Below are 27,262 nucleotides of genomic sequence, written 5' to 3' on the forward strand. Positions count from 1 at the left end.
TCTACCTTTTTGGCCTCGGATTGCCGGATTTATGGCAATTTCGAACTCATGAGAAATCGGACATTCCTCCAACCAGGTTTCCTGTAAACATACTAAATCAAGGCTCTCCAGCCAATTTTGTTGGAAGAGGTGCCAGGAGCCTCTGGTGTTCCAAGAGCCAAAATCGTGTGTGATCATTTCTTCAATTTTTCGGCATTAACTCTGATTTTTCCTTGCTAGGGCTTCCGCCAGCCAGTTCCATTTGTTTAAATCAGCTGGTTTATTCTGGATTCCTTCCTTACATGAGGCTTCAGTATTCATTGTTGTTGCACATCCAAAAGTGATTTGGATCCGTGCACCTGTCTGAGCTCCTTGAAGTGAGTTATTAGTTTCTCTCGATAGACAGTCAAGTTGTTAATGTATTTTACTTTGCAAAATGAGCGGAGATTCCACTGCCCTGCTCCCAATCTTCGCCAAGCTTTCAGTTTCCATGTTATATTTTGAGCTCCCAGCACATGACACATCTAGGCTGTGAAATGTGTCCTTGTTTTCATTACTTTGATCGTTTTTTTCTTCAAAGATATCAAAACCCAAGGATATGAGTACTGGAGCCGCCTCGAACAAAATGTTGCATATGATTCTTGAATTAATATGCAATTTTAGCCTGTAATTTTAAATTTCTTTAAGAAACTGCACTGTCTTTATGTCATTTGATTCTATTGTCCTTAGTCTCGGGACATAATGCAGTAGACGTAAAACATTATTTCGATTTAAGATGAAACCATCACTACTTGATGTCATATGTTCCAAAATTAGGCTGTGAGATTTCTTCAATTGCTTCGATTGAGCAGTTTTGATGTTACCACATCTCCGCTCTAGGACTTCCTTCTCTTGGTATAGCTGTACAATTCCATGCCTCGAGCTTTGACACTGAAGCCTAACCATTGGCTTCGATTTCATCGGTGAATTCATCTTTTCCTGCTTTTATTAGTGGTCTTATTTACCGGAGACAATAATGGACGCTTTATAATTGGCATCTGATCTGACTCAGCGCATGCCAGTTTTTTCCATTTTTCTCCTAATGTGATGAAAGTAGGGCTTGAGACTTTCACCATTTTTGTTTCCAGTGGAGCATTAGGTAATAGCATTGTGCATACTTGCCGTAAAGTTACATCATTTGGCATTTCAGCAACACTTGAGGACTCTACTTCCGATGGGGCACTTTTACCACTTGATTTTAGTACAACGGACTGTGATTGTTTAACCCCCGAATCCTCATCATTTTCATATGGGGACAGGTTCAGCGGGTCAATCACTGCTGCATCGATGTCCAATGTTTGGTCCACTATGTCCCTTTGGTGATTTGATTGCCCAGTTGAGTTGCTTTTTTCAGATTTCTCGACTGTACCTCCAGTTTTGTCAGTGTTCACGGCAACATTTAATATTTAATGATTACGTAAGAATTTCCTCGAGTTATTGCCAATTCGGGACTTTTTTTGACTTTGATTTTTACTTTTTTTTCCTTGAAGTCGTTTGTGTACCTCCTTGTTGCCATTTTGCTTGATTTTAGCATTAAAAATGGCAAACATCCCATTGTTATTTCCATTTGCATTAATGTTGGCACATGATGCCTGATCCAATTTGTTAGTTGTACCACGAACGTCCACTGAAGTAGATCGTTTTTGATAATCTGGACTAGCGGGTTTATCTTTTTGCAAGGCGTTTTGAACTGCATTTGTGAATGAAGAAATCACCATCGTTCCCTACGCTGGTTGTTCCGTACACACCAAGTTTTTCGAGCCGGTGTCCTCTGCCCCCGCCACACTGGGGGCCGAAATGTTCATTATTCTGGATACTCCCCGAGTGTCACACTCTGCGTTAAGTTCTTTGTTGGTTCCATTCTGACCCGATTGACACATTTCAAACTGAACAGAGTTTACAGGGTACACATGGTGATTCAGGCTCAAGTCCACTGCCTCTACCACAGAGGCAGTGTATAGCTCAGTTGCATCCAACTTGATTTGATCGGCACCTACCTGAGTGGGGGCAAATAGAAAAATCTTCTCGAAAGTTGCCCATTTCTCGCCCAGGACTGTATTGTTTAGGTTTCAACAATCCCAGTCCTTCTTCGGCAACTTCAGCGAGCAACTTTTTGTCTTCGCTGTTGTTGCGCTTTTGGTCTACTAATGCGTTTAGAGAATGGTCAATTCTTTTATTAGTTTCCTGATGCGTTTGTTTGAAGAGGGCGTTGTCGCATTCCAGGTTTGTTACTTTAGAATTCATTAAAGCAATGAGCGTGGTTAAGTCCTTGATGTTGCCATTCATTTGTTCATACACTTTTGTAAACGGAGAGATATATATGTACATTGAGGACATCACAATAGGATGTAAATCCTGGAGAACTTTTTTTGTTGTATCTCCCAATTCAATTTCTGGCTTGTCCATTCTTTTGTGTGCCCTGGTATATGAATGCCTTATTTTGGGAAACCCACGTTCCATCAATGTGGAGTCAGTTGAGGATTCTTCAGAAGAAGATACATATTTTTGTAAGTGACCGATCCGTACGGATATAATTTAGAGGTTTTTATGCTTTTTCGGTCGGTGCCTGCCGTGATCCCTGTGGTGATTCCACAGATTCTCTTCGAAGTTTCTCATTTCTCTGTTAAGAACAATGAATGCTGGGAGAATAACTTTCCCCGATCCTTCTTCGTTTTAAGGCCCCACTTTGCCATCTGCTCACAGGAGGGCTCTCAGGCATAGTAGGTCTATCCGCCTCATTTTGACATTCACTCATCTTGTTTTCTGCAAGATCTTCTTTTTTTTTAATACTTTGCGCCAAATTTATTTTTGTACGGTCATGTAGGAGTTTATTAACTACTTCTATTGAGTTCCTCCTGCCAGACCGCAGTTTTATTTAGAAGTGTCGAGTGATTTAACATATTGGACGTGTCCTCGAAAGCTTGAATGTCATCAGTTATATCACAAGTCGTGCAAGAGGTAAATGCATCATGCTTCAATGCCTTTGATGAAGGCTCCCGGACTCCATATATGTCAAGTTGATTCATTGTAAGGGTCCTTTGATTGAGAGAGAGATTAAAGACGTCATCCTCATATTCAGCTCTTTTATCAGCGGCCTTGTTCCCATCCTGGCATTTTGAAGCAAAACCCACAGAGTTTTTGATTTCATCTGTTGATTCCATACCCAAATTTGTGCCTGTGTCTTTGTCCATGTTCAAGTATCCGTCGATGCACCGGATTGGGTGGTGTGTACTGAGGCTGATCGTCGTGTTGGCCCAATATTTGCATTATTTACATTAACAGTTGCATTTCGTGTTTCCAAATCTAGGCGCGAGTCACGGCATACAGCCTGACTTTCACGCCATTCAAGTACTCGCAGCTGGGGTAACGCAACATGCTCGTAGGGTTGTACAGAGTACGCTACGGGCTGCTCTGCATCCATGGCGCCAACAGCGCTATCTTTAGCGTCCCCATTGTTTACATTCTGGCACTTGTTATTGTTTAGGCTTTTTGCCGTAAGCCGGAAGAGACAACAACTAAGAAAACCCGCGCAGTCACGACCGGCACAGTGGTGTTGTGAGTCTAGGCTTTCAAAGACATGGTCAGCTGTGTTTTCATTGAGGGGAACACAAAGAGTTTCGGGGGATGTCCGACACAGTGAGTTAATGAATTGACTTACTTGGCACACAGGCTCCGTCTGCTCAGCTTCAGACCTCAGGAGTCGTAGTTGTGATCTTGTTTGGGGTTATTGAGAAGGTTTCCCCTTTTCTCACACAGAAGTGAGTGCGCCGACGAGGACCATTTCACTGCATCTCTGACATCTTTTTCTCCACCTGTGGTGTCCCCCAGGGATCCAACCTCTCTCCCTGGCTTTTCAACCAGTATCTGGCACTCCTTGCCCACCGCATCGCCGCTCTCTGCCCCCACTTCCAGTGCTATGCGGACGATACCCAGCTCATTTTCAGGCTACCCTCGGCCTCCTCCTCTCCTTCCCTCATCTCCGACTGTCTGTCTGCTATCCAGGAATGGTGTGCTGCCAATGACCTCTGCCTTAACGCCAGTAAGACTGAGATTCTACTCATCGGCACACCCACTCCCTCCTTCCCTGCAGCTCTCTGGCCGGCCTCCCTTGGCCCCCTTCCCGCCCCTACCTGCAAGGCTAAAAACCTCGGGGTCATCTTCGACTCCACACTCTCCTTCTCTCCTCATATATCTGACGTCTCTAAGAAGTCACACTACCAGCTGCACCTCCTCAGAGGTATTCTTCCCTTCCTCTCCTTCCCCCAGAAGCTCACTGTCTCCCGAGCCCTGGTTCTCTCAAGGCTGGACTACTGTAACAGCCTCTATCTTAATCTGCCTGCCTCCACTCTCCGCCCTCTGCAACTTATCCAGAACAGAACTGCGAGACTTGTCCTTGGCCTCAAGCCCAGGGACCGTATCTCTCCAGGACTGAAATCTCTTCACTGGCTCCCAGTGGCTGCGAGGATTAAGTTCAAAACCCTCTGCATTGTCCACAAGGCCTTCTGGGGCCTGGGGCCTAAATACCTTCAACTCTCTCTTCCTAAATATCTTCCTTCACGAGCCCTTCGCTCATCCGTCTCCAACTCCCTCATGGTCAGCCGCTTCTCGAAGCAACGAGCTGGGGGTAGATCTCTCTCCGCAGCAGGGGCCTCCCTCTGGAACAGCCTTCCTGCCTCCCTGAAACTTGAGGAGAACCATCTCCGGTTCCGGAAGTACCTCAAAACCTTCCTCTTCGCTTCTGCCTTCTCTCTCCCTCTCCCCTGCTAAACCTGCTTACTCCCCACTGAGTTCTGCACTAAACCTGCATCTGGGCCACTCTCAGCGACCTCGGTCCAGGGCCCAGCCACTCTCCACTTGCACTGCCTCCCTGGCTCCCCCTGCACTGTGGGACTGTCACTGTATCCCTACAGCCCCCCTTCCCAGCACTTCTCAGCACTTGCTCTGCACTTACCTTGCACTTGCCACCAGCTGGCCCTTTTTATTTATTATTTTATTACGCTACTTACCTTGTACTGCACTTCCCCCCCACCTCCTCCCCCTGCACTTTCTCCTTTTCCCCTTACCTCTGCACTTGCGCGATCTGAATGACACCTGGCCTAGTAGGATCGTTTGTCTGTTCTTCCCCTTGTTTCCCTCCCTCCCTGCCTCGTCGCGCCTTGAAACACTTGTGTATAGGCGCGTTACAAATACCATATCATATCATATCATACCACGAGCTACAAGAGCTACAAGACTCCCAAGACTCAGCTGGGCTCCGCAACCACTCCGCGGTGAGTCTCAGTATTTAGCACATTGACAGAATAGCAGGATCACTCCTCCAAACGATAAACACAGTCGAGATACTCTGCTCTGCACTCTCCGCGTACTCCCAAGACTCAGCTGTACTCTGCGACCGCTCCGCGGTGAGTCTCAGTATTTAGCACGTTGACAGAACAGCAGGATCACAACTCCAAACGATAAACACAGTAGAGATACTCTGCTCTCCACTCTCCACGTACTCCCAAGACTCTGCTGGACGCCGCAAATGCTCCCCGGTAATCTCAGTATTTAGCACGTTGACAGAATAGCAGGATCACGCCTCCAAGCGATAAACACAGTAGAGATACTCTGCTCTCCACGTACTCCCAAGACTCAGCTGGACACATTCAGGGTTCACCTTAGCTGGCCCTTTCTGGGGCTAGGGGCAACAACTGCAGAGATGGAGATTGGGGTGAGTGGCGCAACACCATTGAGCAGATCGGGCTCTAGCTCCTCCCCCCCGAAATTTTGGGGTATGTTGACTCGACCTGGCTGACCTACAAAGCATTGGCTGGACAGAACAGGACACAGACGTTAAACGGCGCCTGGACTTTGCTGTTAACAAAAGCCCTGCAATTACTTAAGGAAAGCATTTCATTGTTAGCATCTGCATTCATATGCATACATTTTTAGGCAATTGAAATCGTGATGAGGGATTAGTACTTGCATGTCAGTGGAGTAATTGGAAGGGTGGGTGGGGCAGGAGCCAGCTCAATCTCACAGCAGTCCCTAAGTGCGTGGTTTCAGACGAGGAGAGAGTTAACTGCTTGTAACATTGGAGCTTCAACAGAATAGTCTGATTAGAATGCTTAAAGAAGTTAGATACCCCCACTTAAGTATGTTTGCCCCCGGGGGGCGTGGCTAACCGCGGGATGAGGTAGACGCGTGTCTGCTCGGCTCCCGCGGCCGCACTACAATATCCTGTCAAAAGCCTTATTTTTGCACACTACGCAAGCTGGAAACATCTCCATGCCCAAGCGAACACCCTTGGGCACTCCCGGACCGAAGATCGGGGGAAACCGCAGTGCGATCTGCTGCAGACGTCCGAGTGAAACGTACTGGCGTGCGGAGCCCGGCCTGTCTCTAAAATGGCTGCGGGCGGGCTTGACTGTACGCGCTGAGCGTATGAAATGAGGCTGTGCTGAGGAGAAATCCAGGAATCCAGCGGCAGACCTGCTATTCGTGGCCGGGGGAGAGTGCGAACCCGGCCGGGCTCCCGGAGTCTCGATCGGCGAGGGTGCATCTCGCGTACTGGCACAGACGGAGGCGTTGCGAAGGAGTCCACCGGGGAGCGGAGTCCGGATCTCCCTACGCCTGCACCTACCTCCTGGGAACCCCGGAGGGAACAGAGGTCTGGAACGGTGCCAGCTGGGAAGCCAGGAGGGCTGACCAAGGCGAGGTAGGCTGAGCCCCCCCCCCGCACGGGCCCGACTCCTGACAACAACGGCGGCTGGCGAGGCGGCCCAGAGAGAGGCCGGGGCCGAGGAGGAGCTGCCCCTGACAACAACGGCGGCTGGCGATGCGGCCCAGAGAGAGGCCGGGGCCAAGGAGGAGCTACCCCTGACAACAACGGCGGCTGGCGAGGCGGCCCAGAGAAAAGCGGGGGCCGAGGAGGAGCTACTCCGGACAACGCGGCTCTCCCCTGTCCGGCCCCGCCGGTGCCGCGTACCCAGCAACACACACTCGGACCCGCGGACTGGAGCAGGAGCCTGTATCCCTGCTGCGGAAGAGACACCCTGGTACAGGAGCGAACCGCGGCCCGGCAGCGGGTGGCTGAAGGGCACGGAAGAAGGCCGCCTGGAGACCTGGGCCCAAAGCACTCGTGGAGGGGTGACGCCAAGCCAAACACAACAGCCCACGCAGGGCAAAAGACATTTTGAATGAGATAGCGCCCAACATCGGCAGAATTAGTGGCGGCCTCAGTGGGACAGGACACCGCACTTATCAGCAGGACCCCCCCCCCCAACATCCGGACACACTGGCCTGCCTTAGAGGGACAGACTGAACCTGGTGCCTGTTATGTCAAAGTGTAAACTGCAACTCCCGCGCGTGTGAATTCGTAGTGCAACATCCATTACGGGGGCCAACGCAACGAAACGCTAAATACTCAACGTGGCACTATGGGGAAGGATAAACCGAGGAAGCTTCCTACACAGAGCAAAATGGACCAGTACACCATTCCCCCTCCGCAGCCCACTGAACACCACCTGCTATCACCGGAGGAGATGGAAACGGACCAGGGTATCTCGCTGAAAGACATCATGGCCGCCATAGCGGACTCTCGCACGTCCATGGAGCAAAAAATGGACGGTATAAGTATGGATGTTTCCCTCCTCCGGCATGACCTGCAAAAACTAACGGCATGCACGGGAGAGGCGGAGCAGCGCATATCCACCACGGAGGACAGGGTGAACAGCATGCAACAACAGCTCCATAATGTGACAGCCAAGCTGACGGTGTTGGAGGACAGAATGGAAGAGGGAGAGGGTAGATCCAGATGCAACAATGTGCGCATCCTCGGTATACCCGAAAAGGCAGAGGGCTCCTGCATGGAACTATTTCTAGAACAATGGCTCTCTGACCTGTACGAGCCTAACGCCTTCTCCAAGTTCTTCTCCATAGAGCGGGCGCAGAGAGTACCCACGAACAGACCACCACCTGGGGCCCCCCCACGAACTGTAATAGCGAGATTCTTAAACTACAGAGACCGCGACGCCCTACTGCAACATGCACGTGCCAAAGGAACTGTCACGTTCAATGGCTCCAAAATCGTCTTCTTCCCAGATTATACACGGGAAGTCCAAAGAGCAAGACAACTCTTCGATCCCCTGAAAAGACAACTGCATACGATGGGAGTTAAGTACGGATTGCTCTTCCCCGCACAACTCAAGATTTACCACAAAGGGACAACACTCCATTTCAGTGAACCCGGAGAAGCGTGGCGGTGGGCTGAGCAGAACATAGATGGAGACTGGTCGACCCCCCTTGAAAACAGGGGGAGAAACCGCAGACCTCCGCCAGATCAACAGCGAGAACCCCGACGACGACCAGCGCAGGACCTGCCGGAATACCTGGGGGGATGAACCCCCCTCCCCCATACAATGCCTGCCAATACTCCCTGGCCACACTACGATACCCAAAGCAGGCAATAGATCCTACCTACAGCACACACATATATGTGACAATAGGCAGCATACACCCACCTGTAGCGGCCGCGGGGAGCCCCGAGCCCTACAGTAGAAGGAGAGTGCAATAAACCCCAGGTGTTGCACACTGGTAACTCCCCGTGGGGACCACCTTTAGAGAAGTAACGCCCTCCCTTTAGGCCCCCCCCATCCAGGGGACGATCACTTTCACCTGATATTCAGTTTAGTGCATGTTAAGTGTCCGGTTGACACCATAGTTTTGTTGTTTGGGCGACCGATGCTTTTAGTTGGGAGGAGTATGGGGTGGGGGGTTAAGGGTTTGTTAAGGACAGCTTCAACAGGGACCAATCGAACTCATAGGGGCATGTGGCTGGAATGGATGTTAGGACCCCATGGGCATGGCTCCAACAGGTGTATATCGCCACCGGAGGCAATGAGGGCCAATACCAATACATGCTCACATGGCAGATGACAATAGTAAGGCGGACGCCCTCAGAATACTAAAGCTCATGTCTTGGAACGTAAATGGCCTGGGCAATGCCATCAAGCGTCGCTTGGTGCGCCAATTCCTGAATAGACGGGGGGCAGATATAGTGTTCCTATCTGAGACACACCTTGCAGGCACAGAATGTACCCTATTCAGATGTACGAATTACAAGCTAGCATTCCACTCGGGCTTCACGATGGGCTCAAGAGGCGTCATGATCCTGGCACACAAAAATCTCCCCCTCCATCTTTACACGGTGACCCATGATACAGGCGGCAGGTACATATATGTGACGGGTGAGTTGTGGGGACAATCCGTGGCACTAATAGCAATCTATGCACCACCAACCCTCCTAGAGCCACTACTCACTGACATTACCCCACTAATCGCTAATGATACCTCCAACTGCATGATACTAGGTGGCGATTTTAATGAAGTCATGAATGTTACCCTGGATAGATCACACATACGTAACAGGAATCCCAACATCCCCACCAGGCTGGCCACGTTCGCCAACGCACTCGGCCTTTGCGACGTGTGGAGAGAACTCCACCCAGACACTAGAGCGTATTCCTTCCATTCGGGGGCACATGCTTCGCTCTCCAGATTGGATTACTTCTTCACCCCCGCAACTGACCTATACAGAGCACGGGAAATAAACATACTGCCTAGAGGCATCTCCGATCACTCTCCGATTGAAATGCTACTCACGACATCCCGGAAGACCCCACCGCCGTGCTTGCGCCTGAACAGCTATCATCTGGGAGACCCTGAGCTGGTTGATAAACTGAAGGAAACTACTAACAACTATTTCGAGCTGAACACACAGGCGGGAACAAACTCTGAAACGCTGTGGGAAGCCTATAAAACGGTCCTAAGAGGCGAGTTAATATCACGGACAGTGGCCCAAAAGAGGCAGCATTTGAGCAAGACCCTTGAAGCAGAGACTCAAGTCAAACAGGCAGAAGAGGACCACATAAATGAAAATACGCCAGCCACTAACCGGGCACTGCTACTAGCACAAAAAAGATTGCAAAGCATCGCGATGGATAATGCTAGACAGGCACACACTGCGATGAGAGCAAGGATCTACGACACAGGCGATAAGTCAGGCAAGATGCTGGCGTGGCTGGAAAGGAAGGAGCGGGGACGCAGCCATGTCCAGAGACTCGAAGCAAAAGGATTGAATACGGGAGCAACAGATCAGGAAATAACCCAAGGCTTCGCGGAATACTATGTTGAGTTATATAGTAAACCCACAACTCCGATGGACGCTACGGTCATGGATCACATCGAAACTCCTGCCTTAAATGAGGCGCAACGGCAGCAGCTGGAGTGGGAGATCACAGAGGATGAGATCTTGGGTGCCATCGCCGGTCTACAATCCGGCAAGACCCCTGGCCCAAATGGCTTCCCGGTGGAGATATGGCGTAAGGTAGGCACTAATGTGGTAGTGCCCCGACTGCGGCAAATGTACCTCCATGCACGAGAAAAGGGCATCCTCCCTCCAGATCTGCGAGAAGCAACAATAGTAGTGATACCCAAGCCAGACAAGCCCCCAGAGAGATGCAGTTCGTACAGGCCCATTTCACTCATTAACTCTGAGACCAAAATACTTGCAAAACTATTAGCAGACCGATTACAAAAGGTTATTCCCACCCTGATACACCCGGACCAATGCGGCTTCATGCCACAAAGATCAACTCGCATGAACCTCCGCAGGCTATTTTCAGCGCTGGAAAGGGCCAACAGCATACAGGGGCCACTAGCCCTGTAAGCAATTGACTTTGAAAAGGCCTTCGACACGGTGAGATGGGAAGCCGTCTGGACCATAATGCGCCGCATGGGCTTCGGTGAAACCTTCATGAGTTGGGTGCGACTGCTGTATGAAGCACCGGTTGCTAGGACCAGGGTCAACGGCTGGCGATCGGAACCCTTCAGGCTCGGAAGAGGTACAAGGCAGGGCTGCCCACTATCGGCTATGATCTTCGCCATTGCCATCGAACCCCTGGCGATCCTGCTGCGAAACACTCAAACCTGGGAGGGCTTCCGATTGTCCAAGAGCTGGGAAGACAGAATATCTCTTTACGCGGATGACCTACTCATCTACTTGAAGGACCCGAATGCAGTGTGTCCCAAGGTTGTTCAATTACTGAGGCAATATGAGGTATTTTGCGGATTACGCGTGAACTGGTCCAAATCCATTCTTTTCCCTATAAGGGGCACCCCGGCGGAGGATCTAGCGCCGGGCCCCTACCAGATCGAGAAGGAGCAGTTCAAATACTTGGGTGTACGTGTCACCACGCAACTCACGGAGTACACAACACTGAACCTCTCTCCCTTGATAGCAAGATTTGCGGATGACACTCGCCACTGGATCTCCTTGCCGCTGATGCTGCTGGGAAGGGCGGCGCTGTTCAAAATGATTGCCCTTCCAAAGTTCCTATACATCCTGCAAAACGCACCTTTGTACATTCACCACCAGGACTTCCACAAAATTGAATGCATCCTCCGAAAATTGCTCTGGAAGGGAGGACACCCGAGGATCACGCTTGCCACTCTTCAGAGGTCCATCTGGGAAGGGGGGATTGGGCTGCCCAGACTGCAATCATACTATTGGGCCGGCCAAATGGAAGTGGTGAATGATATGCTTCATGGCGACAGGGGCCTACCACACATCAGGGGCCTCCATTGTAACACCACGATGAAACCAATAGAGCTCCTCTACAGGGACCGACCTCCGAAACCAGACATGCCGTCCCACATAATGAGAGTTTGGAAGGAAGCGCTTCGATACTTGGGCTGGGGAGGGAAAATAACTATGGCACAACCATTGTGGAACAACTGCAACCTCCCTGAAGTACGAAAGCTGCCAAGATGGCCCGAGTGGACCCAACGCGGTGTCTCCAATGTCGGAGATGTCGTGCATGAGGACAACCTAGCGACGTTCGAGACATTGCAAGAGAAATTCTCCCTGCCGGACACAGAAAGGTTCCACCATATGCAACTGAGCCATGCTTGGACGGCCCATCGACAGACCATACAAGACCTGCCGGAAAGCTCCCCTCTAGAACGCAACATAGTCCTAGACCGGGTGGAGAGGAAGGTTACCTCCACAATGTACAATGTAATAACCTCATTCGCGACATCGGAACTTTCCAGTCTAAAGGCAAAGTGGGAATGCGATGTAGGCCAGCTTCTGCCAGAGGATTGGGTGGAGGCCATGATGTACCCGCGAGAAACAACTATCTCCTCAAAGCTCCGATTGGTCCAGCTGAAGATCCTGCACCGCACCTACTACCCGAGAGTGGCCCTCTTCCGCTGGGGCAGGGCCTCGGATGCAAGATGCCTGCGCTGCAAGCGAGAGGAAGGTACCTTTTTTCATACACTATGGGAGTGTGGTAATATCCAGCAGCTCTGGCAGAAATGCTGTGACAAACTATCCAGAGTCTTGGGTAAACCGATACAGAAGTGCCCGAAGCAACTGCTCTTAGGGATCTCCGGTGAATCTGACCTCTCCCGCTATGAGAAGCTGCTATGGTCCACTGCGATGGCGATCCTCAGGCGGAACATTGCACAATTGTGGGGCTCGGAACGCACACCCAGTTACGATCAATGGGTTATGGATGTGGACATATGTGCCGTAATGGAGCACCGTGTGTACAAAGCAAGAGGTTGCCCGAAAAAAGCAGAGAAAATATGGAAAAGGTGGGAGGAAGATGACTGAGAGTCATGGGCAAGTACTGTAGTCGATAAGACTGTGGGAGGCCCACTAAAGGGGAAATATTGAACCTACTAAGTGCACCCTATATCACAAGGACATCCGATGTCAACTCCGACGTAATGTTGTACCATGGTCCCTGAAGCTGAATTGTTAATGTTATTGTTTTCTTGTCTGCCGCGCTCCTCCCCTGCCATCCCTCCTCCTCTCCTCTCTCCTCCCACCCCTTTTTTTCCCTCCCATGTCCCATACCTGGAGCGTAGAGAGATGAATGTAATGTTGCTTAAATTTGGAAATCAATAAAATCTTTGATTAAAAAAAAAAGTATGTTTGCCCCTCCCCCAAAGTCTCCATAGTTAGTGCCTCTCCCAACATTTGAAGGGTTAGCACCCCAGTGAAATGTTATCCTAGTTTCATCTCTGAGAAGTGGTATATGCCGGTGGTTCCCCGAAGTACCTAGAACTCGCTTAAGAGAGGCATTACATAGCATGAATTGCTATATAAGAACGTGACATTAAAGTATTTGCTTGGCAATATTGTACACACCAATTGACCATACACACAGAAACATTCATTACGTTTCACAAATATTTGATACACAAACTATGTGATTTCCCTAGCAGCCTCTCAAGGACGAGGTATGTGCCCACTAAGCGTGGAGGCTAAATTTCACTCTCCCCCTCCTAGTGAAGATTCATGGAGGGCAGATCCGCCCCCTGGCTAAGTAACGTGCCGGCAGGGAATGTAGGGTCTCCGACAGGGGTTGAAAAGTGGTCAGGAAGAGCCGTTTACCTTTTCTTTGTCTGTTTTTGCCACAGCCCTCACTACAGCCAAGCAGTTGAGGCAGGGTTATTAGATATGTGACAGAGGGACATTATCATATCAGTGTCACATCCCCATATGCTTTCACACTTCAAGCAGAGCAGGTTTGTAATATAATCTTTAAAGATTTTTTGATTTTGGGGGGGGAATAGCTGGGTACCAGAGCTTCAAAGGCAAGAACTGCCAGGAGAAAGGAGATCGCTCCCGGGTGATAATTAATAGACTCTTTGATGCAGGGCAGATAGGAGTAGGGTAGAGTTAGAGTAAGCTGGAGAGGAGTACCATTCCACAGAAGGTGCCCACTTTTCGGGAATCTCCCAGTGCTCCCACACGTGCCTGTCTTAAAGGGTCCTAGTGACATTTAAAACCCCACACCTTACCTTTCTTTTTAAAGACATTCATCCTTGAATGTGACATTACAACTCAATATATTGCCTGTGTACCCCTGTCTTCAGACCCAGAATGCCCCATTTCATTACAAAGTCTGCATATTCTGTGTTTTCGTCAACAGGAGTGGGTTATTTTTGTTAAATGAGTTATGTGTATTTTTAGTTCAATTTAAGACTACTATTTCCATTATAGAATTTTGGTTGGGCATTCGATTATTTTGGTATCCGAGTGCTATAGTTGTTTTGGATGCTTCAAGCTGGCTCACACCCCTCTTGAGGAGTATAGCCTGCCATCGGCCCATGTTACCTTAAAGAGATGAACGAGGTGTACCATTCATGCTGTCACTGTTTCATCTTTATACCTGAGATCATTTCTGATGTAATTGGGCAGATGAACATGCAGGTATTACCTACTGCCCCTACTCTGATAGATATGCAAGTACGAATCCCACCCCAATTCCTTACCATTCCCATACAGGCGAGAAACAATACCAGCTGAGGTAGCACTATAATCCCATGAGTCTAGGGGTGAGAGATGAGACAAACTAAAGCAAGATTCAAGAAACACTACGTTAAATAGTTGATGTATACCCTCTGACATAAAGAATTAGTTAGGTTGTGCGACACTAGTAGGGATTATAGTTAAATGGTAGAAGCACAAGTAGTGTGCTGTACATATTATAGAAGGGATGAGGTCTCCAGGATACCAAGAGAGGAACTTGCTACACTGATAGGGAAGATTGAATTATAGGCAGGATAGATGCAGAATACATGGGCAGGAACACCAACATATGGCAGATGCACGAGATGAATGTATCACAGAGACAAATGAAGGTCTCTAATATGGAGGTGAGAAGCGCAGCCATTTTCCTAGCGCAGAGGTTGCAGCAGGCCTAGGAGTAGCAAGGCCTCAAACACAATGCCAAATTCATAAAAACACATCTATTTTAGAAGCTCTGAAGCTGCCCAGGCAGTAGTTTGTAGCAGGCACCAAGGTCAGATGCACGAAAGGGAGTAATGGAGGAGCAGAGCGCAGAGACGAGATAACAGTTCCTAGAACGGAAAGTGCAGACTTCCAATCTACTTAAGTTACAATAAGAGCACAAACAGCCATTGATGTCTAGGTGCATGAGAGCAGTATGTTAAAATACTTAGTCACAGATAGATGAAGTGTGTCCCAAGTGGTCACAAAGAGCACAACATATACGTTAGAAGTAGCTAAATATCCAGTAAATAGAAAGAAATTCATTCCCCAACAAAGACCCCTAACATGTGATCAAGACATAACGAGCACTCGCTATTTATTCTAAACCAAGTACAGATAAGACACCTGCTGAAGCTCCCTAGCGCACGCACAGATACAAGACGATGCACAAGGCCAAAAACAAAGGAACTGATAGGCCACATGGCCTGGGAATGAGGCGTACTTTGAATTGGAAATGAGTTCAGACCATGGACTTCTCTCCCCCTACCATATTTGTCTCTCATATTTTGATGTCTCGTCAAAGTGTCCAAGGTTGGAGGGTAATGGGCCTACCAATGGCAATCCCTCTTGCCACACTGCCTATTATGAATAACGCCAGACAGTCACTGGCCAACATGGTGATGTAGTGAAACCATTATCTAGGATGGACCGGGCTCAGGAGGAGCCATCAGATAGTTATAGACCAATGAAGGGATTAACATGTATGTAATGTATATGTACTTTAAGAAACTAACCAATCATAACCATATGTTTTGTAACTGGTATCATATTATGATTTTAGTGCTGAAGTACTTCTGGTACAAAACCTGCTCACACTCATGATGATATGGAGAGCTGCTTGTGTGCTGTCTCGACCATTTTTCTGTGTTTTGAATAAAGCTGTGTTTTACTGCACACTTTGAGTACTCCATTATTGAGTATTGTTTTCTAGGTTAGCACAGCAATTTGGGCCCATCTTTACACTGGTTTAGTAGGGGTGTGAGGCCGAGTAGAAGTTTAGAAAACACTACTCATTGCTCTGCACCTGCAGAATAGTACTTATTTTGTCATAACATCACATGCTGAATTGATTATTCGCTTTAACATTGTTCATGGCACCAGCAATTATGATAAATGGCAATAGAAATTGGAAATAAACTAAGAATGGCAAGATTTGAATGATTGGGGGGGCTGAGCCTTGACTGTATATAGGGTCCATCAGCTCGATTTTACTTCTAGTAACCTCTCAACAGCCCACAGTCCGCTACACAGTTTGTGGGTGGGGTGGTCGAGGGGAATAAACTGATTTTAGGCATGGGGGCAGCTTGCCTAAACCTGAGACGTACTGCCTTCGACACATTACTTTAGCTTTTCTCGCCTCTCTATACAGCAACACCGTTTTCTCCCTCGAATAGTATTCATTGTTCCTAATCAGCAAAGGAATGAAAGGAAGGAATGAAAAGAGTGAGTCAGTTGCTTCTGCCGGCAGCTTGTCATGTCGACACAACCCAGCATGCGGAAGCGGCCTGTGGGGGAGTGGACAGCTGCCCTTGTCACGGTGGATTGGGCTAATTTTCCTCAACTGGATAATCTTCCCCAAGCGAGCAGAGATTATTACAGGGGCCTACTGGGATTATTGCCTTTCCGTGCAGCCTGTCTCTCTCCACACACTTAAACCGCTTGCTTTCAGTCTCGGCTGCTTTGATGACACTGCAGTTGTGGGAGTAGCGCCCACACCCCAGAGCCTTCCCTGCAGTGTATGTTATGTTATGTTAAAGGTTCTGATACCGCACATTTTTGCCACCGAAGTGTTTGCCAGTCTGAGACGAAAGACAGCAGTTTGTTAGTCAGTACTGTTCACAGAGGTGAGTGGACTGAGCCTCCATGCGATTCTTTTTGAGGTGATTTAGTCCCGTGAGAGAAGCCGAGGGAGCGGTAGATGGCGCCTCATTTAAATGAGAGCCAGCTGAGTTGAGCTCCCTCATTTCTGTCTAATGCTGGACTACTATCACTTATCACAGTGTCACGGTTTGTTTGGGGCCATGTTTGTTATCTGAATATTTACACCTCAAAGCCAAAAACCCCACACATATTCCGTTTTTAATTTTTTTTAATTTCTATTAGTGTTTGGTTTGAACATCAAACCTTTCACAGCAAACATTACAACTTTACAACCTCCATTTTTGTTACAATACATCACAATTATAATACAGATTAAATTATAATTCATAACATTTTTAAAAACCAGTAATTAATCCACCGATCTTCAGTTGCCTGATCAATATTTGCCTATATTCAAGAGAGCAAAAACTGAATACAAATAATAAACGGTCCATTCCGGGAACCTAGCTGGACGCAACAGAGAAGAGTATATACATAGGTGTCACACCCAGGCGGTTACAGGTAAAGTGTTGTGGTAGCAGGGAATTCCCATGGAATGTGTTTTCACAGTGATCTGAAGTTGAACCTTGTGAGGTGTAAAGTGTCCATCTTGCCATGGGTTTTAACATAACATCCCTGGGCATTCTGGTACCTATAGAACTACATTTAAAAAGGGAAAATAACACCTGCATGCACATCACAGGAAATCAAGCTTATACAGGCTAAACGCCAGCATGTGCAGGACATCATTTGTGGTCTCGGGATTACTTAAAATATGTGTGAATGATCAATGAGTGACATAAGGGGAGAAAAGTGGGCAGTAGCTTTTCAACGTTACTAGCTTTATTACAATTCAACATTTCCTCCCCCGCAGTTATTTATCATGCAGACGACTACTGTATGGCAAAAGAAAAAACAAGTCTACTGCCAGTCAAGTGTGAATCTAGCCAAAGGGGCCAGATACACTCACATTTACTAAAAGTGGCTGACACTGTATCGCCCCTGACAATGCTTCCTGTGGTGTTGTGAATTCTATGCTTTATTTATTTATTATTTGCTTGTTAGGCGCTTATACGGCAAGTAAAATACTGTTTCAAAGCGACAACAGGGCGAAGGGAGGGAACAAGGGAGTGAATCACATCACAAAACACTATATTTAAGAGCAGTGGGAGGAAAAAGGAAAAAGGACTAAACTACTATGCCCTGTGAGTATTCAGAACGTGCAAGTGCAGCAAGATATGTTATTTTAATTTGATTTAAGCGATTGTGGTTTAATAGATAAACCTTACACATTTAAATATACATCGAAATGTCAATAAAAGTAATTCACACAATAATTCATACAATAGATCCCACCCACATGAATTCAATGTGGCTGGTATGGGATTGTCGTCAGGCCTAGTACGGAAGTCGCCTGTCTGTTCCTTTTTCCTTCCTCCCCCCCCCCCATCTGTGTCTTAGCTCTTGCACTATCTGAAATGTCGCCAGGCCGAGTCCGATAGTTAATTTCACATTCTTATTGCTCATGGCCTGTAAGAATGTCTTTGTATTTTTTCCTTGTTCCCTCCCTGCCTGAAGCACTTTGAAACACATTGTGTGTAGGCGCTATATAAATAAACTATCATATCATATCAAATCAATATCAATTCTTAAAACTCAAAATCTAATCTATACATACATCGTAAAACTGCCAAAGTGAGAGAGATCTGTTTTCCATTTAAAATTTCCATCCAAAACCAATCATGATTGTACAACCTTAAATCGCATACAAAAGAGTTACAATATTGATAACTTATCAATAGTTTTGAGGGCAAAACATTCGCATATGCCCCAAAGTTCCAATTGCACTGTTGTCCTTGCAATACCTACCGAGCCTATCCATTCTCACAGTTCCACTCCTGGCCCCTTCAACCTCTCTAGTAAGTAATACATGATACCGCATGACCACAACTATTACCGCTTCTGTAATGACAAGGATGTTATGACAAGGATGCAATAGAATCCCTACCACATTTTATCATGAAAAAAGAAACCAGTACAGAGAAATGTTCCTTAAAAATCAGAGTCAGCTCTCCTCTAAAGACAGATGGGCCCAAATACTCTTGGGAAATAAAAATAAAAAATGATTCACACAATTGTGACATTTTGGAGCAACATTATGGACACCCCTGAAATTGAAATAAGAGGAAGCAAAGAAACACTCATCACTCCTTTCCTCGTCTGCAGAAAGACATTCTTATTTACTGGAAATATTAACTTAGTTTGATTGGAAATGTAATGATGACAATGAAAGATGAAAGGCTTGTATATCAAATCATATTAATAAAGAAATAAGTAAAGTAATACATTTAAATGCGATCTAAGAAATGTACTAAGATGGAGTACTTATTAAAGGCCTCTCCAGTGTGTGTCCAGTCCCTGTCCCCTTCCGCCCTTTTCACTTTGAAGGGTTCTAGATCAAGGAGCTCTACAGATCTACCCAGATGCAATAACATGGACTCATTATCATGTATCCAGCAGGAAACATGGTAACAAGTATTATTCACCATTAATGCATGTAATTTGGCAAGCAGGGAGTTCTCAGGCGGAGATCTAATCTTTCTGAGGAAGCACAGAGACTTCCATTCTAACCATGCAGTCACAGATAGTAGCCCCAGCTCATATCTAATCACTGGAGCCGGGACACACTTGGGTAGATCTTCCGGCAGATAGAACCTTCCAAGGAGTTCCATTGTGCCTCGCGGGAATAAGAGAACATATCTATGTCATACAGCAATGCAGGCAACAAGTCTGCCCTGTAGTAATTAACTACTTGCAATAGGAAACACTCCCAATTTATGAATGACTCTTTCCAACTGGGCTTCATAAGTACTGCACGTCCTATTAATATAATGAAAGTGTTCCTGTCTGTTCTGGCAATCATTAGATTATTAATAATAATAATAATAATAATAATAATAATAATAATAACTTATTAATGTGCGCCAGCTTCTCACCCGTAACTTTCCATATGAAAGGACACTTCTTTATCTTATTCCCTAACTAATCATCACCTTTGTTTTCTGGATATTAATTTCCAATTCATGAGCATCCATGAATAGTTCCAGAATATTCAATGAATGCTGTAAACCAACTGGAGTTTGGTCGAATATGAGCAGGTCATCGGATGATACCAAATTGTGAAATTTGAGAGAACCCTGGCTGGGAGGAGCGGTGTTCGTACATGCCAGCCTACACCCCAAGTCTGCAAGGTAAAGATTAAACAGTGCTGGGGCCAAGACACATCCCTGGCGAACGCCTCGTTGAGTAGCCTCAGGCTCTGTTACCCTGCCCTCTCCATTCAGCTGAACCTGGAACCTTGGTATTATCGTGAAATATCAAGATCTCCTGCAGGGAGCTAGGGATACCCCATTGCCTACAGTTCTTCCACAGGGTTCCTCTAATCACCCTATCGAAAGTAGAGGAAAGGTCAACATGGGGTATGTAAAGAGGCCTCTTCTCTAATTTGTATGTATTTATTAGCATTGTCAGGAGAAAGCTGTCCACCTGGGTCCAAAGCCCCGCCTTAAACCTGATTCATTTAAATCTAGTCTTGCTGCCTGCCTCATACAGTCATTCAGGGCTTCATGAACAATTGAGGCAACTAGCATCAAGAAGGGTGATAGTCTGATAGTTTATAGGAGCCAGCTTATCTCCCCATTATATACATATATTATGATTGCAGTTTTCCAAGATGCAGGGATCAATTTATTTGTCAATATATCCTGAAATAATATATCCAACAGATCAGCCCATAGACCCAAGTCTGCCTTCCTGATATGATTGGAAATCCCATGAGGACCTGCGGCCCTGGAAGGTTTAGAAGCCTTGGTCAGATGTTCGATCCATTCTTTTTCATAGTCCAAGGACCATTCTGTGATCCAAATTCAGGCCATGGCTCATTACTTCTTTCGTTCCATGAATACGGAACACATATTTGATTTAACCACTCTTCCTCCAAAATGGGATCAACCTGAATATCTTCCTGCATACCCAGATCATCATTCATTACCTTCCAGAAGGCTCGAGCATCCTTATCACTTAATATCTTTAACATCTTCCCCCCGTCCGGCTGGCAATTGTGCACCTGTTGGTGCTTCAGCCAGCTCTTAAAGTTCTGTCTAAGTTCTTTTGCCTTTTTCCAATTATCTTTTAGGTCCACTCTTTTCCTTAACACACGTAACTTTCTACGAAACTCCTGTTTCTTCGCTTGGATGAGACCATCAAACATTCGTTTTTTCATGCTTTTACCAGTAACCCTTCGAGTTTTATTCCCCTACCCCAGAGACCTGACTTTTTCCTTAATAAAGCACAAGGAAATTGGGGCTTAGAGAAGGGCCTCTTCGTTCTCAAGTGACTCAATGGTTCCTTTCAAGTCCGGATTGAATTTTAGATAGTAACCGGACGCCATATTAGACGGTTACCTAAGTTAGTTGCATGTAAATTGATAGCAGTCGTGGTACCTTTTACGGAAGACCACAGGAGAAAAGCACCTCCCAAGAGAGAGTGATCACTGTTGTTAGTACTATAGATTTTAAAATCCCTACAGACCTTGAACATGGGTCGAGAGGTGAAGATATAATCTAACGTGGATGATGTCTTATTCGATGTCCTCATTTTACCTAGTGCCTTGCCACCTGCAAAGGCCACATTTAAACACTGGAAATTCGAGTCTTTCGTAAACTGGGCCCAATTCAATTCATTACGCTCTCTAGACCCTTTATTTACACTATTTCTTAAACTAGAACCCCGGGTTATCCCTGCAGTAACAATTTAGATCTCCATGAAGGATAGTATTCTCACTAACCGGCGCACCAAACCATTTCTACAAAAGTTCCTCAACACTAAATATAATATATTTCTCATAAGTGCCAATAAATATGGACCAATAACATTTCTTTCACCCTCTCCAAAGCATCCATTCTGTATGTTATTAGGTCCCCGACTTCCTTTTTAGTTGTAGTTATTGGGTCAAGCGCCACTCGTAGATCTTAACCAATGCATTGGAGTACAGATATGAGGGAAATGGCATATGAGGAGGGACACAAAGCTTGTACGTGTTTTTTGGTTATTTACCCATGGCCATATTAAGCCCTATGGCCATTCCCATTCACTTCCTGCCCCTGCACACCCAGAATACATCCTCGTGAGATCTCTTTGAGCTAGTTCAGGACTTGTGCCCTGATTGTTCATCAGCCAGGAAAGGGTATTTCCCAGGACTGTGGCCCAGAAGACAGGAAGCATATGATAAATAGAAGGATGGGGTGAGAATGGGATAAGGGGATAATACTCCTGCTTGAGCAAAGAGTCAGGCTATGAAGAAAAGAAGAGAATGACAGGGGTGACAGAACGTTTGATGAATGGTGGGAAAGCGTAGGAAGCATGGGTGTAATTATAGGGGGGACAGGGGGTTTTGTCCCCCCCAACTTCTGTGGTATGCCTGTTTGTCCCCCCAACTTTAGGAGGGAGGGCAGGGGGGCCTCAATCATCAATTATGTAAATGGGCCGCGCATGCCCGGCTTGAGTGCCCAGCAAGGCTAACGCTGTCTCATTACATAATGCTGATATGCCTGGCAGCCGCGCTGCAACACACTCAGGGCCGGGATGCCCTGCATGGCTCATCCATCACCCTGGCTGGCCTGACTGAAAGTCAGCAGCCAGGGTGCTCAACTGGGTGTTGCAGGGCCTGGCGCCTGTGCTGCCACGCTAGCAGTAGCACTTCCAGGTGCCGCAGCGCAGAGAATCGCTTTCCGGCTTTGTGTTCGTGTGACACACAGACAGGAACTAGGAAGTTCACTCAGCTTGCTGGTTTCTGTCTGGAGGTGCATGAGTGCGAAGAGTTAAGTCGGTGTAACATGAGATGTGGCCCGGGAGGCATCTGAAAGCAGAGCAGAGGTAATTTTTTTTAAAAATAATTTTTAATTGTGTTTGTGTATGTTTGTTGGGGGACTGGGCTGCGGGCTGACCCTAGTGAGGGCACGTGTCACATTTGGACAATGTGAGCAGAGCTCACAGTACACATTGAGGCCCCAGGTATGAAGACACACTAACAATAACAAATGGTGCATTCTCTGTGGCAAGCCACAGCTCTGCAATGCCTCTAAAATTAGTCTTGCCACTTTTCAGATGCTACTAAAGCACCACCATCCTAATTTCAAAATGAAGTTGGCGGAAGGAGCGCCCTCCCCAAGTAGAGTGGAAAGAGTCAAGCTGAGAAAATCTGTGGCCAAAAAATGTCGTACTCTGCGCATTCTGTGAAATGAATTGGAGAGCTATATACCTTCCAAACATGGTGAACCTTTGTTAAGCAGTTTTTGCTCTAGGTGCGCAGAAGGAACTGTATGGGATTTTGTGTTAAAAGCACGCCTTTATGAGCTCTGTATAACCTTTCCCGCTGCTGCCAAAAATAAGCTTCACCAAACTGGCAAAAAGTATTTAGAGTTTTGCAGACTCTTTTTCCAGACGGTTTGGTGCAAATTAGTAAATGGGTGTCATGGTTCAGGTTACAGGCCACCAAAAACTGCTTCACTTACCAAACTAAGCAGGGGAGTATCCAGCATTGTAAGAGTGTGGGGGGTAAGAGTGTGGGGGAGGGGTAAGGGTGGGTGTGAGTAAAGAAATGCAGTGTGTGGAATTCCAAATGGTCTCATTGGCACCCCCAAACCGCCTACCTCTGCCCCAATCAACTTTTTTGGTAACATTAGTGGAAGATGGCATTTTAACACACAACAACAAAAATAAAACTGCAGGATCATTCCAGATATAGGAAACCCATCTATTAGAGCTCTGTCCAAGCCCTCTGAGGCAAAATACATGCAAACGGCCTAATAATTATATGGATTGCACCAACAGAAGTGACTTCACCGAAAAGGACATTTCAAGGCGCATCGTCAGTCCTTGATACTTGCAGGCACCATGGAAGTGACTTTAGAATAATTTCCCACAAATAAGCCATGTGACAAATAACTGTGTGGTGCAAAATACCTAAATTGCACTTTTGTTATATGTGGAGCAACTCTATAGTCATTAGGCTTTTCCATTATATCATGATACATTAACATAAGCTTTGAAGTGAATCAGAGTCACTTGCGGAGCTGCAGATAAGGCACAATGTGATTAAATAATTTGCTCAGGATCATACGCTTGGTTAAATGGTGAAAATGGGATGTGGACAATTTAAGCGACCAAGAACATCTTTCCAAGTTTAGTTGATATAGATTTATTAAGGTTTTGCTTTACATTTCATCTGCTTAAATAATTATTTATAGCAATGCCTTGGAAGCAAACCACATTACATAATAAACTAGCCTTTCATAGTAAACTAACCATACACTATATACATTGTCATAGAAATATGTTGAGCAATGGCTTTAGTTGTATTCTCCCCATTCTGCATGCAAAGTCACAATAGCATCATGTAGATTAACGTGAGCCTAACAAATCCCCTTTGGGGTTTAAAGCCATAGTGATTATTTCATAAAGCATGCAACATTATTCACCCTTCTTACTTCTGATCAAACCCTCCCATTCACATTTCTAAAGGGACTAAAGTCCCTGCTAATAGTATCCTCGCCTGCTTGGTACTCCACTGCTTGGAGCTATTTGAACACAGGAAAACGTACCTTCATTTTAAACAGTCAGAATCTTGTAGAAAAAATCTGTCAGCACATACACATAAAAGGTGCTGTGCTGAACCCAAGTTTGGAGATATATGGCATTTAAAAAATGGATACCAGGTATACTTTGTCACCCACTGCACTGCATTAACCAATGGCTTCTGCCTTTGAATGAAAGGAAAAATCAAGGGAATTGCTGACATTCCAGTGACTCTGTTCCTTTCGGCCATGGCTTTATAGTTTAGCTTGGTCAAGTCAACTTAGCCCAAAATTTCAGGGATCAGGGGGTGATAGAGTCTGGTCTACTCAATGGACGTTGTGCCACTGTTTCCATGTGTTATTGTATATGAACATATAAATGTTGTGTGCACACAGTGTATGTCAATGGAGGTGCTGGGTGTATTTGTGTGTGAGTGAGAGTGTATGCAAGCAAATGTGTGATGACGTTTGTGCCTGAATGAATGATAAATAATGTATTATTTGTATGTTCTATTGGAATTAAGTCTGTGAATGTTATGTTGTGTCAGTGGGTGCATGGCAGGCCGGCTGGACATGTGTGGGGGCCTGTAATATATGTAATATAGCAGATGGGAATAGACCACTCAATACACAGCAATGGGGTTTCAACTCCTTTTATTTTTTTAACTTGAAACCATAAAAACAAGAAGATAACTGGAGTACTGCCTTGACTCTTTTCTTCTTCAGCCGGTATTTCTACTCTTTGTCTTGCAAGGGTTGTTGACTGTATTATTTTGTTTTAGTGGTAAGGGTCCGCAGATCTTTGTGAGTGTGCCTTCTTGGCTTTTCACATCATGTCCCCAAAAATCCATAACCTTGGCTTTATATAAAGTTTGCTTCCTTTATATCGTTAGGTGGAGCGTGTGTTGACTTAGGGTTAATATGAGTCTAGCATTGGACTCCAGTTCTATTAAAGTGTTTAACCTTTTATACAGTTAAGGGGGAATGTTATTCTCTGATCCTTGCTTCTCTGCTCCCCTTCTCTCTATTCTTCATATTTTTACTGAAACTTTCACTTCGCTGTACAAAATTGCCACCTTCTGCTTCTCACCTTTACTCAGTAACTCTCTGTCTTTTCCTGGACTCCTCCGATGTTCACCGCCCCTCCTTGACTCGCGTATGTCAGCTCTTCAGTATGATCGAGAACTTTGCATCAGTCGGACAGCTCCGCGGTGCTCTGAAACTCACTTGCAGGTTGACATTTCTTCAGCCTTCGGCGCTGGTTCCTCCCCCGCAATGGTGGGGGCTTGAGCGCCTCCACTGGGCACCTCTCAGCTGTTCGTACGGCGGCAGAAGACTTCACCGAGCCGGCTCCTCCTACGCAAGTGTGGGGGTACCTCTCAGGTGTTCTTACGGCTGCAGAAGACTTCGCCGAGACGACTCCTCCTACGCAAGGGTGGGGGCTGAATGAAACAAAGCTGCGTTTCGCTCTCAGCTGCTCTGACAGCCTCACCATCTGCAAGGGACGGGCCGGAGCCGTCGCACGGGCTATCACTGCTGGGTTGTTCACCGGCCTTTACGACACCTTTTCAAAGCCCTCGCTCTCTTTCTTTCTCTCGACCTCTGCTGACTCACCTCAAACAGTCTCTGGCTATGTTTCACAAGACGCTCAACAGGAGCATGTCTTGACTTAACTCTTAGGGCAACTGTCTCTCAATAAGCCCATTCATAAACAATATCCTCTTCAGAGGGTGCCTTTTCCTCCTCACCCTTCACCAAAGGCTAAAAAACAACAACAACAACACATAAATCCAGTATTAAAGAAGATCAGCTTTTGAAAATATCTCTTTATCTCCCATTGGACCACTCAGATGTCTTTCCAAGTCAGGACCATCCCTTCATGACCCTTTCTGACATCATCAGCTTACTCTTCCTGCTTTGCTTATGATACAAAGGGGATTTAGTTATTTAATTGGCTCTGATCTGACTCATCCTCCTCTGGCATCATCACAGGGCCCAATTGAATTTTAAAGATAGGCCATCAGTCTTATGAAAGTTATAACAGAGCATCAGAAATGGACTCTTGTGGTGTAGTAGTTTAGTGTTATCCCTCAGGGATTTAGGTTGTTTGACCGAGATACATAATTACGACGAAATTGACCATAGTCATTTTCGCCGTGAATATGTTTTTACCTTAGTACAAAAAACCAAAACCATGTCCCCCCAAACCGTCAGTACACCTATAAACCCCCCTACTGACCTTTTCTCCATTCACCACCTCTCCTGTACGCTGCAGAGTCAGACCATCCATCTAACGCGTGTCGGATCTGACGCTGCAGTGTCCTTTGTTCTTTTTTTGTTGGGTCCACTGCCACCAATGCTGAGGAAGTAGGGGACACCACAACAACTGCAAAGTCAAAAATACCCAACATGGGGATCAGGGGACACCCCCGCAGCCACAGCTCTTCATGTTCAGTATCTTCGGCTTCGAACTAATGGTGGTGACTGAATTCAGTCAAATCTACAATTCAACCAAATTCTATCGAACAATTTGGCCGAAACAATCCCTAAGAGCCACCATCGGCCCTCCCTCCACCCCATCCCATCCTTGTCCCCCCCACCCCCAACATTTTCAGCAAAGTTACTCCACTGGTAAGAAGAGAATGAAAGAAGAGACAGATGTGATGAACGTTGAGGCCAAGTGAGAAAGGGAGTAGGAGGGACAGAGAGTCTGTAATGAAGACATGGACAGAGTAAGGAGAGAAGGTGAGGGGAGGGAGAGAGCTTGTGATAAATTGGGGGACCGGGAGTGAAAGGGAGTAGGAGGGACAGAGAGTCTGTAATTAATATACGCACAGGGTAAGGAGGGAATGTGAGGAGAGACAGGGAGCCTGTGATGAATGGAGGGACAGGGTGTGAAAGG

The 27,262-nt window shown here is 46.5% G+C and overlaps 1 protein-coding gene across 1 annotated transcript in view; it reads right to left on the reverse strand.

Moving 5' to 3' along the window:
- Positions 1-27,262, reverse strand: part of RGS9 (regulator of G protein signaling 9) — a 1,220,104-nt gene that overhangs the window by 1,134,587 nt on the left and 58,255 nt on the right. The gene's annotated exons all lie outside the window — the stretch shown is intronic.

The sequence above is a fragment of the Ambystoma mexicanum genome, chromosome 3q (assembly GCF_040938575.1).
Source record: "Ambystoma mexicanum isolate Mex_15411 chromosome 3q, UKY_AmexF1_1, whole genome shotgun sequence".
NCBI lineage: Eukaryota > Metazoa > Chordata > Amphibia > Caudata > Ambystomatidae > Ambystoma > Ambystoma mexicanum.